The sequence below is a fragment of the Gekko japonicus genome, unplaced genomic scaffold (genome assembly GCF_001447785.1).
Source record: "Gekko japonicus isolate JY-2015 unplaced genomic scaffold, Gekko_japonicus_V1.1 scaffold227, whole genome shotgun sequence".
NCBI classification, from domain to species: domain Eukaryota; kingdom Metazoa; phylum Chordata; class Lepidosauria; order Squamata; family Gekkonidae; genus Gekko; species Gekko japonicus.
Window position 1 is genome coordinate 1095877 of NW_015164189.1, and position 12819 is coordinate 1108695.

General features: G+C 42.0%; 1 protein-coding gene across 1 annotated transcript in view; it reads left to right on the forward strand.

Moving 5' to 3' along the window:
* Positions 1–12819, forward strand: part of GALNT1 (polypeptide N-acetylgalactosaminyltransferase 1) — an 83572-nt gene that overhangs the window by 32467 nt on the left and 38286 nt on the right. The gene's annotated exons all lie outside the window — the stretch shown is intronic.

Genomic DNA, 12819 nt, shown 5'->3' on the forward strand with positions numbered 1-12819 from the left:
GCTGGCACAGAACGGGTTCCCTGGGGGGGGGGGGGGCTCTCCTCCTTTGGAGGTTTTCAAACAGAGGCTAGGTGGCCAAGTGGATTCTGTGAACTTAGGCAGGTCATGAGAGGGAGGGCAGGAAGGGGTTGCCTCAGTGCTTAGTTCTTGTGGCCCTTTCTCACATGCCCAGGGAAATGCTGATCGCCACTTTGGGGTCAGGAAGCGATTTTTCTCCAAGCTGGTTTGGCCAGGGATCCTGGAGGGTTTTTTTTGTCATCTTCTGGGCATGGAACAGTGGTCACTGTGGGTGTGCGGGGAGGTACTTGTGAATTTTTTGCAGTGTGTAGGAGGTTGGACTAGATAACCCTGGAGGACTATGATTCTAGAATGACAAAAAGTAAAGTGTATGGAAAACTCAAATAGTATTTCTTTTTAATTTACATGATTAGTAGTATGCCCTTCTCACTGAGGTTTAAGGGGGATTACACAATGTCAGCCAATGCAGCCAGCAGGATGGGACATCCAGAAAACAATACAATAGGACTAGGATTGCAGAAATCTGAAAACTGAGCTGAAACAAATGCAAAAATTATATAGCAGGATCATACATACAGCAACAGATAGTGTCTACTATACACAGTAGTATAATCCCAGTCCCTTTATTAAAAAAAAACCCTTCTGAACCATTTTGTTGTAAGTATAGATAGCCCTTTGTAAAAATGCTTTCCTGAATAATTCACTTTTGCATAGTTATCAGATGTTGATTTTAAGGAAAAAAACTTCAATAACTAGTGCCTTTAATTTATTTGTTTAAAACATGTTTCTGTTGCCTCTTCAGAGACCAGCTTGAGGCAGTTCACAACAGAAAAGGTAAAATAATAAAACTTAAGATGAACAGCTTTGAAAACTAGCCAACAAAACCCAGAAGCATAAAACATATGGCAGCCTAAATGATTAATATAACAGTTCTCAGTCTACGAGCAGATTGTAAAAACAATTTAAAAGGTCAGCCCCTTAGTTAAAAGCTTGGGTAAAAAAAAATGTTTTGGCTGGATGCCCAAAAGAGTCTAGCGTAGGCGCTAGGCAAGCCTCAGTGGGGAGGTCATTCCACAGGTGAGATGCCACCACAAAAGCCATGTCCGGCCACCATCACATCACCTCTGCAGGCAGGGGCACAGAGAGCGGGCCTTGTGAGGAGCCTCTGAAGTGGCGAGCTGCATAGTATGGGAAGAGGTGGTTCCAGCCCACAAAGTGTTTAATGCCTAGTGCTTTGAGTTTCGCCCAAAAACAGATGGGCAGCCAGTGCAGACCTTTCAGCACAGGGGAGATATGAACACTGTATCCAGCCCCCAACAATACTGTAGCTGCTGCTGTTTAGATCAGCTGAAGTTTTGGCACAGTTTTCAACGGCAGTCCCGTGTAACTATAACCTGTTTGTGATCAGAGCATTGATCGTTGTGCCCAGATCACACTTTTTGAGGAATGGCTCTAGCTGGCATTTCAGTTGAAGCTGACAAAAGGTGCTATGTGTTGTGGAGGAGACCTGTGCTTCCTAGGTCAGGATGCAACAGCAACTTCAGATTTTGAGCTTGCTCCTTCAGGGGAGTGAACCCCTCTCCAGGACAAGTGACTCCTCAGTCTTCAAGCAGCTTTGCCTTGACCAGCATAACTTTAGTCTTGTCTAGAATGAGGTTCAATTTACTGGCCCTCAACCATTCCATTAACTTTTCCAGGCATCTGTTAGCTTCTGCAGACCTACCTGGCTTGCCTGTTAAGGAGAAATGTGCAGTGGCTGTCAGCTGGAGTAGCCATTTAAGTCACTGGGGCTTAGGGAATCCTTTCCAGAGTGGTGTCTACCATCTTTTTCAAAGTAGTCAGAATGATACCTTCCCACAGAGTGTTGTTGTTTTTTACCTCTGGAATCCACTTGACTAACCCAACCGAGCTTGGCACCAAGAGCCTCAAAGAACAAGGGCTGTTGAGTCTAGACGTGGTGGGCCACCTACTCCTAAACAGAATAAAAGTAATCTATACAACAGATTGTCCTTGTATGGTGGATATGTGACCGTTGTCTTAATTTGAAAGATTATGGTTGTAAAATAGAATAGTTGAGTCTTCATCAGAGATGTAAAATTCTTGGGAACCTTGAAGTCAAACCCATTTCGCCCCCTTGGATTTGGGGGAAGGGGGGAAAGATGGTGATGCCTGGATATTTTGGAGGAAACAAAAAATGAGTGTAGTATTTATTGTTTTATCAGTCTTTAAGCTGTTGTACTGCTTTATGAACATAATGTTCTGTTACTGGGCATGTTTATAACATTTAAAATGTCATGTAGAGGGGTATAATTCTGTTTTCTACAAGAAAAATTATCAGTATACTCAGAGCTGTAAACTCTTGCACCCTATGCTACCATACCGTATCTTTAAAGCCCTATGCGGTCAGGGACCAACATATCTGTGGGACCCTCTCTCCCCATATGTACCCTGTAGAGATTTACACTTGACAGAGCAGCATCTACTGGCAGTCCCTGGCCCAAAAGACGTCCACCTGGTCTTGACTAGAACCAGGGTCTTCTCCACCCTGGTCCCAACCTGGTGGAACATTGCTCCCAATTGAGATCAGGGCCCTCCAGGACTTATTACAGTTTCTCAGGGCCTGTAAAACAAAACTGTTCTGCCAGGCTTTTGGCTAGCTGGCGGGCGACCACTCATTCTGGCCTCTCCTACCCAAACTGCCCTCATACTCATTCAATGGTGTAGAAGGCAATGGTTTCCATCAGTAGTAACTGGACTACTATTACGTAGCGCAATGGATTATTACTGGCTTGCCATCTGTTTTGAAACTGGATTCTTAACTGTGTATGATTTTATGATGTGGTTTTATTGTTCATATTTCTGTTGTGACTCACCCTGAGTTCGCCTGCTGGGGAAGGTGGGATAGAAATAAATAAATAAATGTGTATCCTAGAGTCTTTTCTCTGAAAGCTAGGGGAGAAAAAGATAGAAAACACAGGTTTTTTCATACAAGAGTGTATTGTTTGGGTTGAAACAGTCTTGTGCAGTCACAATATGACAGGTTAATTGGATATCAAATTAAAAATTATAATATTGGAAAAATGAACTTTTCATCTGCAAGTGTACTAATTGTGGATAAAAATAGTCACATTAAATACATCTTTGAAAATATTCGTTAACAGCTTATTCAGGATTATTCTAATTACCCGTATGTTGGCGTACATTAAAAATCCTGGCACTATACGCTTTAAGTGAATAAAACTTTTGTCTTTAAGCATTTTACTCCCCAGATTTCTAGTTTCTCAACTGGAAAAAAAAATCCGTAGACAAAAGTCATTCTTTCTCCCCTAATTTTTTCTGTCCCCTGTCCCCAAGGCCTTTACATCTCTAGTTGTAAGCTGGTCAACCACCTTTAACTTGGGAAGGAAGCTATATCAGTAAACATTTTAGTGAGTAAAAGTCTTCAAAAGTACTTCAAAAAGAATTTTTAGTGTTCCCCAGATCTCCTAGGTATTCCTTTGGATAAATGGGGGAAGGTGCTTTGGGGGAAATGGGGGGAGCCCCCTGTTTTTTAATTTCTCCCAGGCCTTCACATTTCTAATAGGACTGTAGACTGCTAAATAAAAATTGATAGTTGAATAAAATTGTGTCTTAAAAAGTCGTTTATCAATACCAAAGGAGAAAAAACTCATGAGTTTTTAAAGTGCTTTCCCAAATGTCTGCCCCCATTGGTGGTGGGGGGCTTGGAAGGAAGAGGGGAAATCCATACTCTTGCTACCACTGAATAATTATTTTTTCCTGACCACGTGTTTGCATCCCTTGAAATATCTGAAGACATAGTTAAGAGATGGACTGCTCTCCTGCATATGAATTTCAGCTAGGAGATGCATTCTTTTCCAAACTGGGCTGCTGGACTCATTGATCAGCTGCAGATACCCTATAGTTTCTAGTACAGTTGTTCTTAGGGATGGTGAGTAGATGCTGGGAAATTGCTGGCACTGTGCGAGATCAGAGAGGATACAGCCTGTGTCATCAGGGCATCAGTAACTATGTCCCACATGGCCAGGGCCTCCCTCATATGTACATGCAATCCATTCAGTAGGCTCTGTCCATGGGGAAAAATAAAATAGCGTTCATATAGAAAAGGATATTGCTTTTATAGTAGATATTGGCCTAGATTTCCTGAAGTTCTCTTCATGAGCGATAACTGTCAGTAGCGGTTGTACATCATAAGCTCTGGCTGAGGAATTGGGCTGTCAGTTTAACTTCTAAAGCCAACCTGGCGGCTTTTTCTTTTCTCAGCAGAAAGTTATTTGGGGATACATCAGAGACGAGATGAATGCCAAGAAGAAGCCCTTGAATCTCTAGTCCTCTGAACTTTTCAGTTTTTTCATGCACATTGGTCTCTCTAGATTCTGCACTGAGTGTAACAGAAGACCCTCATGCTCCGAATCAAAGACAAGCTTAAAATCCAATGCACAGTTGCAGGTTTCTGTTCACGTTCCGGGAAGTGCTGCCTGCTGGTGCTGCCTTGATAATCTTGTCCTTCTTTTCTTGTGGAAGAATATGCTTTGTCATCATGGTTCTAATTATGGCAATGAAGTAAAGAATCATTGGTGATGTAAACAGCTGACTGTTTTCTCTGTTGACAACATCTTTGATTTGCTAGTCACTGTAGTGTCAACTTTAAGCCATTGACTGGCTTGACTTCGGTATGTGCTCAGAAGGAGATTGTCTACAATAGGATGAATGTGATTACCTTGGGTCCTGAGGCTTGCCACCACAGGTGCTGTTGGTTTTGTAAAGGCCCAGAGTGAGGATGAATGGTAGGGACTAGAATTTGTGTTTTATTCCATAGGAGAACTTGAGGAATTTGTGATGAGGTGGAAAGAGGTGCCAGGGAGTTTTGGTTAGAGTACATCCCAGTGACTAAGATTTGGAAGTCCCAAATTTGAATCTCTACTCCATCATGGAAGTTTGCTGGGTGTCTTTAGGCCAGTTATGCTCTCTCAGCCTAACCTACCTTGTGGGGTGGCTTTGACAATACAATAGAGCAGGGGTGGCCAAACTGTGGCTCGGGAGTTGCATGTGGCTCTTTCACACATATTGTGCGGCTCCTGGCAAGGCGGCTGGGGAAGCTAAATATCACTAGCAAACAAATATAATTGGACAAATAAATATCATTATCAATATCTGCTTTTACAGCTTTTGTTATTATTTAAGATATATATAAGATATATATAAGAACAGCTTTGAAATTTCAGCTAGATTTAAGTAGGCTGCGTTGTTGTACCAAATGCAGGGTAGGAGTGCGCAAAATTTATATTAAGGTTTTCTTTTGTCTTGGAAATTTTCTTTGGATACCTTGATTCAACAGAAGTGGAGACTGGTTCATTTTTCTTAAATACTCTAATGCACCATTTTGGGGTCCCATCATAAATCTTGATCTAGGATTTCCTTCCGGTATGGATTGTCAGTAAGGATTTTCCAGGAAAGATTGCAGGACTAATTCTTCGTTTTCCTCCCTTTGTTCTTGTCAAAGTAGCTTCTAGTTTTGTAGTGTCTCATACTCCTTGTGGTATTGTGGCATTTCAGCCTCTGGAGATCTTAAATAGTGCATAGAATGCATTTGATAAGGGAGTTTTTCATTGAAACAAACTGTCATGCCAGAAATCTCAGGCATTTTCCTTTGTGAATTCTGCTTGAATCTGTCACTCCAGTGGTTTTTAAGGACCATTTTGGATTTTGTTTCCAGGGTCTAAAGAAGATTTCTGCTTGAATCATGAGATATTGCGACTTTCTTATATCCAAATTTTGAGATCAGAAGAGAGGAAAATTTCATTCTCTTGATGTCAGGTAAATTATGAAATACTACTAAGGACAGAGTTGAGCTTGACTGGGGATTGGAGTGTAGATTCAGAGAGGGTTACAGTTCTATAGGCTACTGGATGCAGATTTACTACGTGGTTAATAGAGATTTAACGCTGCTCAGGTTTCCACCTGAGGTATTGTTTTGTTTTGTAAGCACATCCCAAGTGGTGTGTAGACTTCTGATCTACCCATGAAGTTATAGCTGTAGTAGTTAAACTTTTTTTCAGTTATTAAACAGCTGCCAGTTAGACCAGCTGTGTCCTCCAGAAGTGACTTCTCTTCAGTTATGTGCTTGGCTGTAAGACTGTCTGTGTTGTTGACTGACAATATTGAGTTCATACACTGTTCTGAGGAGATACTTGCTACTTAGTGGGTAGACTTGCAAAACATACTGTGACTCATATCAAGTTCTGCATGGAGCTAGGCTTCTCTCAGAATCTCTTAATTGTCCTTGTAGTCTCATAAAATGACAGATAAAATATACAGTGAACAGTACAATTCTTGGGGTAGAAATACTTCCTGCAGTCCCCTGGCAGTATTGTTCCATCTATATATCTAATAGCCAAGTTACCCCCTCTGTGCGGATATCTAAATCCGCACATCGGGGGCACCTGGGGGGCAGGGAGATTTTCCTGCACACATGGTGCAATGCCCAGATGTGCAGAAAAATATTAAAAGTTGAAAAAAATATTTAAATTAGGTAAAAAGTAAAACTTCAATGAGCGTTCCCTGCGCACGCGCAGAGAACGCTCTGGGAACTGGCGGGCCGGTGGCTGGAAGGCACTCAGGCCTCGCCGCCAGAGCCGGGGTGGATTGGGGGAAGGAGATCGGCCGGGCCCAAGACAGGGAGGGGGGAGGAGATTGGGAGGCCCGAGTGGCCGGAAGCAGTGGGACAGCTGGGCAAGCGGGTTGGGAGGGCGGGAGAAGGCTTGGTGAGGCCCGGCGGCTACAAGCCGCTCAGGCCTTGCTTCGGAGGGGGGGGGGAGACGGGCAAGGCCCGGCTTCGGAGTCGCTGTGTGGGGGGAGAGCAGCGAGGCCCTGTAATACCATTGTGTTCCATTTGGTATTGTTTAGAAGTTGGCTTAGTCTATGAGCAAGGTTAGTTTCATAGGCAAAGAAGAAAAAAACCTGAAGTTAGTAGGGAGTGTTACTGAAGCAGATAAATTGATACTGGTTTATCTGCTAGCTGTGTGGAAATTTCAGCATGACATTGACCTAACCTAGGTGAGCTTTGGAGAAAGGTTTGAGTAGATCAAGTCAATATACTGTGAGTAGATCAAGATGGATAGCTGTGTTAGCTTGTAGCAGTAGAAAAGAGCAAGAGTCCAGTAGCACTTCAAAGATTGAAAAAATTTGTGGTGGGTCATGAGCTTTCATGAGTCACTGCTTTAACTTCTTCAGATACTGAAAGCTCATCCCCTGCCGCAAATTTTGTTAGTCTTTGAGGAGCTGCTGGACTCTTGCTCTTTTCTACTGAGTTTAGGACATGGGTGGTCTGTACCACAGTCTAGAGGGTGACAGCACAGAAATGTTGATGCTGCAAGTTTTTTCATGGATCAAATGACATCTCCTTTGACTTTATGTCCTGAGCTTGACCATAGACTTTTACTACTAATACTTTAAACCTTGTTCTTGCTCAGGATATTTGTCTCCTCACGGATTGACTTTTTAACCACTTCAGTTCCCTTCAGTGGCGCTGTGGTGTCAGCTTTATTGTCCTCTTAGTTATGCAAGACAGCAGTGAACTCTTTCCATGGCCTCTAACTCTTTCAAGGTCTGCTAGTTCTAAAAGGTAAAGATTGCCCTTGCTCAAAAGCCAGTTGAATCTGACTCTAGGGGGCAGTGCTCATCTCTGTTTCCAAGCTGAAGAGCCAGCACTGTCCAAAGATTTCTCTGTGGTCATGTGGCTGGCATGACTAAACACCGAGGCATGCTGAATGATGTTATCTTCCCACCAAAGCGGTACCTATTCACCCAGTTGCAATTTCTTGCTTTTGAACTGCTAGGTTGGCAGGAGCTGGGGCCCGAGACCGGGAGCTCACTCCGTCATGTCTCAAACTCCTGAGCTACAGACCTTCTGGTCTGCAGCTCAGCGTCTTAACCTCTGAGCCACTGCGACCCCTTCCTGCTAGTTCTAGCAGCCTACAATTATGCCCTTGTCTTCTGTGGGGGGTTTAACAAGTAAACTGCCTATTATAGAGGACTGCAAAAAGAATGGTGTTGATGAAATTTGTTTGTAGTATTTATACCAAAACTTTCTGCTAAGATGACTCACAAAGTTTAAAAAAACAATTAAAATGAAAGGAACTCGACTGCTATAATTCCCCAGCCAGTCTTGCTACTACCACAGCTGCTATCTCTTTAAATCTAAAGTGTGCCCCCCCCCCCAAGCCCCCAATGTTTTGCTGGGCAGCTTACCCAGGAGTCAGGCTTCTCTTCTCTCAGGGTAAGTTTCTTTTTGCTTTGGAACAAAAAGTGATCTCATGAGAGTTGCATGTTCAATGTTAAAACACGCAGGTCTCTGTTTCATTACGCCCCCTTTTGTGTTATGGCACAAAAAGATGTTTCAGGAAGATCTGGTTGCACCCTGAGATGCTGGTCTATCCTGTGGAGTCCTCTTTTGTGCATCTCATTGTGCCTGTAGCTTGTACACAAATTTGTGCATTCATGCACCAAGCTGGACATAGTGTTTTGACTCTACTAGCAGCTTTCCTGATGTCCAGGGAAATGCTCTAGCTATGATGGAAAGAACAGGTTGTAGCCCTTGCCTTCCTTTGCCCTTGGAATATAAGGCACACTCTGGGTGGTGAACTAACTCTAGCACTTGCGCGGCAAATGACATAGCAGAAGTCAACATGGCCAGTCTCATTGTGGACAGGCAGATAGTATTATTCTTTCTGGCATGTGAGAAGAATGCGGCTCCCTTTATTAAAGATCCAAGAAAGTCCTGTAGATGATAGCTCTCTCACACAAGGTTCTCCTTGGATGGTCCTGAAGCTAGTCCTGCATTCTGCATTAATTTCTTTGATTTGGGTCAGATGGCTTAAGCTTTCATAGGTGTTAATGCTTGTGGCAAAAATGGTTCTTAATAAATATAAATATGAAGTATATCAGATATAACGTAGATATCTGCTAAAGTGTACTTCCTGCTTCATCACCTCCTGAAAACTTGGTATGGTATATTGATTCTCCATTTGTTTCTGAAAGAAATTGCTTGCCACAAGGTAATGACTCTGCCAGTATATCTGAATTATTACCTAAGGGACGCGGTTCTTCTAAGAACAATATTTATGATCCTGCATTAACTCCGAAATTCTACATTTAAAAGGACTTTTCAAACATTAAATGTCCTGTTACAGTGACATTAAAGTATCTTCAAGGTTCAGATAAATATTTAAAAAACACAGTTCAGCAGAGTGGAGGGATTTCACAGTCTTTTTGCTGCAGCTAAAATCCTCTTGAGTGAATCAGGATTTGTCCATTGAACTCCTCAGCACTGATGACTCCGTTGCATTTTAATATTGGATTAGTGTTTAATGTCAGAACTTCAGTCATATGCTTTAAAAAAGTGAACATTTCATGTGAGTGTGGAGGGGGAAGGGCATGTACCTCTCGGAGCTCTAAATTTTGTGGATTGATCTAATTTTTAAAATATTGTTGTGTTATTGGGAGATATGTGTGTTTATGTTCAGAAGTCACCCATGGTTGTGAGACCTTACTGGGTTTAGTTCTGACTAATTTAGGGCACAAACAGAGAAGACTAGGATCAGATTTCCTGACATTTTGCTTTTAACTTAGAAGCAGCTGTGGCACTGGAACAGCAGCACTGGAGGAGGAGTGCTTAATCACACACCCACACACCCCACTCGTACACCATTTGCCCAAACAAGATGGAAATAATTCCTCTGGAAGGGCTGTCAGTCATATAGGGAAAATCCCAGACTAATAGGAACTTGGGGTGCCATTACATTTTAGGTTATTTTTATTATTTAAATTAATACATTCACATGTTTCTGTCTGTTTTTACCAACAAAGACTCACAAAAGCAGTTCACAATGACGAAATCTATTAAGTGGACAATATTGCTCTGACAGCAGTGGATGCCATGAAGTGTATCTCTGCTAGTCTAAGAATTTGTGAAGCAAGAGAGGCAAGCTTCTTTGAGAAATTTGTCTCCAGAATACTAGATGCAGTCACTGGGATCACACGAGCTCAGGCTAGAAAGGAAGGTAGGGGGCAGCTGGTCTCGCTCTGAGGAAGAGGGCATCTTGGAATGGGTGATTCCCACCAATTGCTCAGGGAGGCAGGACTAAACTCTTCAACTTCCTGTCTCCCATGTGGGAGATGCCATGGCCCAGTTTGCTTCCTGCCTCATTATGGATTGCTGCTTTGCTCCTTTTTACTTGCATTTCTCCTAGAGTGATTTCATACCTGAGGAAGAGTTTCCTAATCTCTCCAGCCTGTTCCTTTTTCATCACGTGGCTGCCAAACTCCACATCCTGGAAGAACATTGTCTGCACATGTGCAGATAACACAAATGTATTGGGGGGAGATTTAAACCACCTCCCTTAATTTTTTTTTATTTCAGATTTTTCTGCACTCCTGGAGAGACTGTGCAGAAAGATCTCCTTAGCCTCCATGTGGCCCCGATCCACAGATTTAAGTATCCGTAGATCGCAGCCACTGGTGGCTAATAGTGTATAGATATTTTAATATGGTAATACCATCTGAAACAATGTTGATGAGAAGTAATACCTTTTATTAGTGGATATATAGTTTACAGTAGAGGAATAGCAATCTGTTTTATGTAGAGATGTGAAGGCCCAGAAAAAATTGGAAAAAACGGCAATTCAAATACCCTTTTTTCCAGTTTTTTGATGGAAAAATGGTTGGAGAGCACTGGGGAAAAACCATTTTAGATCGTATCTTTAAAAATATTTTTGCTGTTTAAATGTGGTAATTTTGGCAACAGTTAATATGCCATAACTATAATGTGTTCAATTATAATACATTATTTAAAAGTTCAATGTATTTCAGTGTTATACTGTTTACCTTGATATTGGAACATGCTATTGGCCCTTATTTGTGACTGTATGAGAGCATTTCTGTCCAAATAATGTACTTTTTCAGTTGCTACCTTCAGTTTTCATTTTTCCTACCTCTCAGATGACGAACTTTAAAGATACATGTACTATGGTAGCATAGGGTGCAGCAGTTTGGATTTCTTTCTCAAATTTTGGGTATACTTGCAATTTTTCTTATAGAAAACAGATACATACTTTTCAATTTCTTAAAGATACTTAATAGTACATTTTTATATGCTAATTACAGTATAAATAATGCAGTTTGTGTTGTTCAACTACTAAAAAGAAGTTTAAGTTTGATACTAAAGTAAGTACTGAATATATTTCAACTTTCCCCAAAATTTCCATTTTCCCCCTGAAAAAACATACAATACCATGTATTTTTTGTGTGGCTTTAAAATATCTGAAAATATTATATCTTTACTTTTATGTAGGTTGATAAGTTAAAAAGAGAAGTTGGGGAGAAATTAGGTTAGGGTTAGAGACTTTTGTTAAAATGAGAACAGCTATGGTTATCCCACATGTATTGCAACACTTTTGTCATGGATATTATAATTTTGAGAGAATTGGATTCTGTGGTTGGAGTAATTAGAAAATATTGTCATTAAAAATACCAAAACCTTGAAGGCAGACACAATTGCATTGGCTACCAAATTTTGCTTCTGGGGTTACTGTCTGTTACCTTAATAACCCTTTGACTTGTTGTACACACATCTTAAGGCCCATCTCGCCTTTTATAAGCATCTGTGTGTGCTCAGTTGTCAGGTTCCCAGTCAAATCACTCTCCGCACGCACTTTCTTTAGTGAAAGTTTTATTTAGAGATTTGAGATGCTTATTTAGAGATTTGAGACTCTTTGTCAGGAATGAGGTGCAAAGGCGGGAAAGTCAGGTATAGTCACAACCCCAAAATTCCATTCATTCACGTCAGCATTACTACAAAGACCATGAAAGATATACAGTCAACAACTAGCTAGACATAGACTCTACTTACTTCAAGGACACTTCCAGTATGAAATATGTCTTTGAGGCCCCATGGAAGAGTTACCGAAGCTAGCCTCCCTGAATTACTACAGGCACTCACCCCCCCATCAGGAATGCAATGGCAGGCGATAAGGGTGCAGGCAATAGCAAGCTAAACAAATAGCTGGGTGCAGGAAGCGAGTGGGATACACAAGCTTAAATACATTGGGTAGAAATACAACAGGTACAGTTGGTCAAATGCCCGCGTCTGACATCAGTTTTGCTCTTTTAACTGGTCCCTTATCCCAGGTAATCTAGTTGGGGTTAGTGCTCCCTGTGCTCCCTCTAAGCTGTGCAGTTCTACTTTGTGAGCTGCTGGCATTAAAGTTGTGAGCAAGCGATTTGGCTGCTGCGTAAATCAGTTTGCTCTGGAGCCATCCTTCCTGAGCTAAGACAAAAATGTATGAGCCGGAGGCTAAAAAAACTGTGAGCTAGCTCACACTGACTCAGTTTAGAGGGAACACTGGTTGGGTTTGGTCAGCAAATAGGCTTTCTCAGTGAGTCGTCCACTTTTGTAGAAGGATATACCTGATGTTGTGAAACAGATCCCAGCCCTCAGGAAAGCATTTTGGGCTTGGCTTATCCCAGCATGGCTGTCCTTAGGTAGCAGGAATTTTTACTGGACATTTAGGTCTGAGTGGCGCTGAATCCTCTTGTATTGAGGAAATATCCTTATACTAATAGCCAAGTCGCCCCGTGAGTGCGGATCGCTAAATCCGCGCTCTGGGGCGACTTGGGGGGCAGGGAGATTTTTGTGCACTCTTGGGGCCGTCCCCAGGGGTGCACAAAAATGCGGAACCTTTGGGGGGAAAATCGGGGGGGATGTTCAAATCCCCCCGCAAGTCA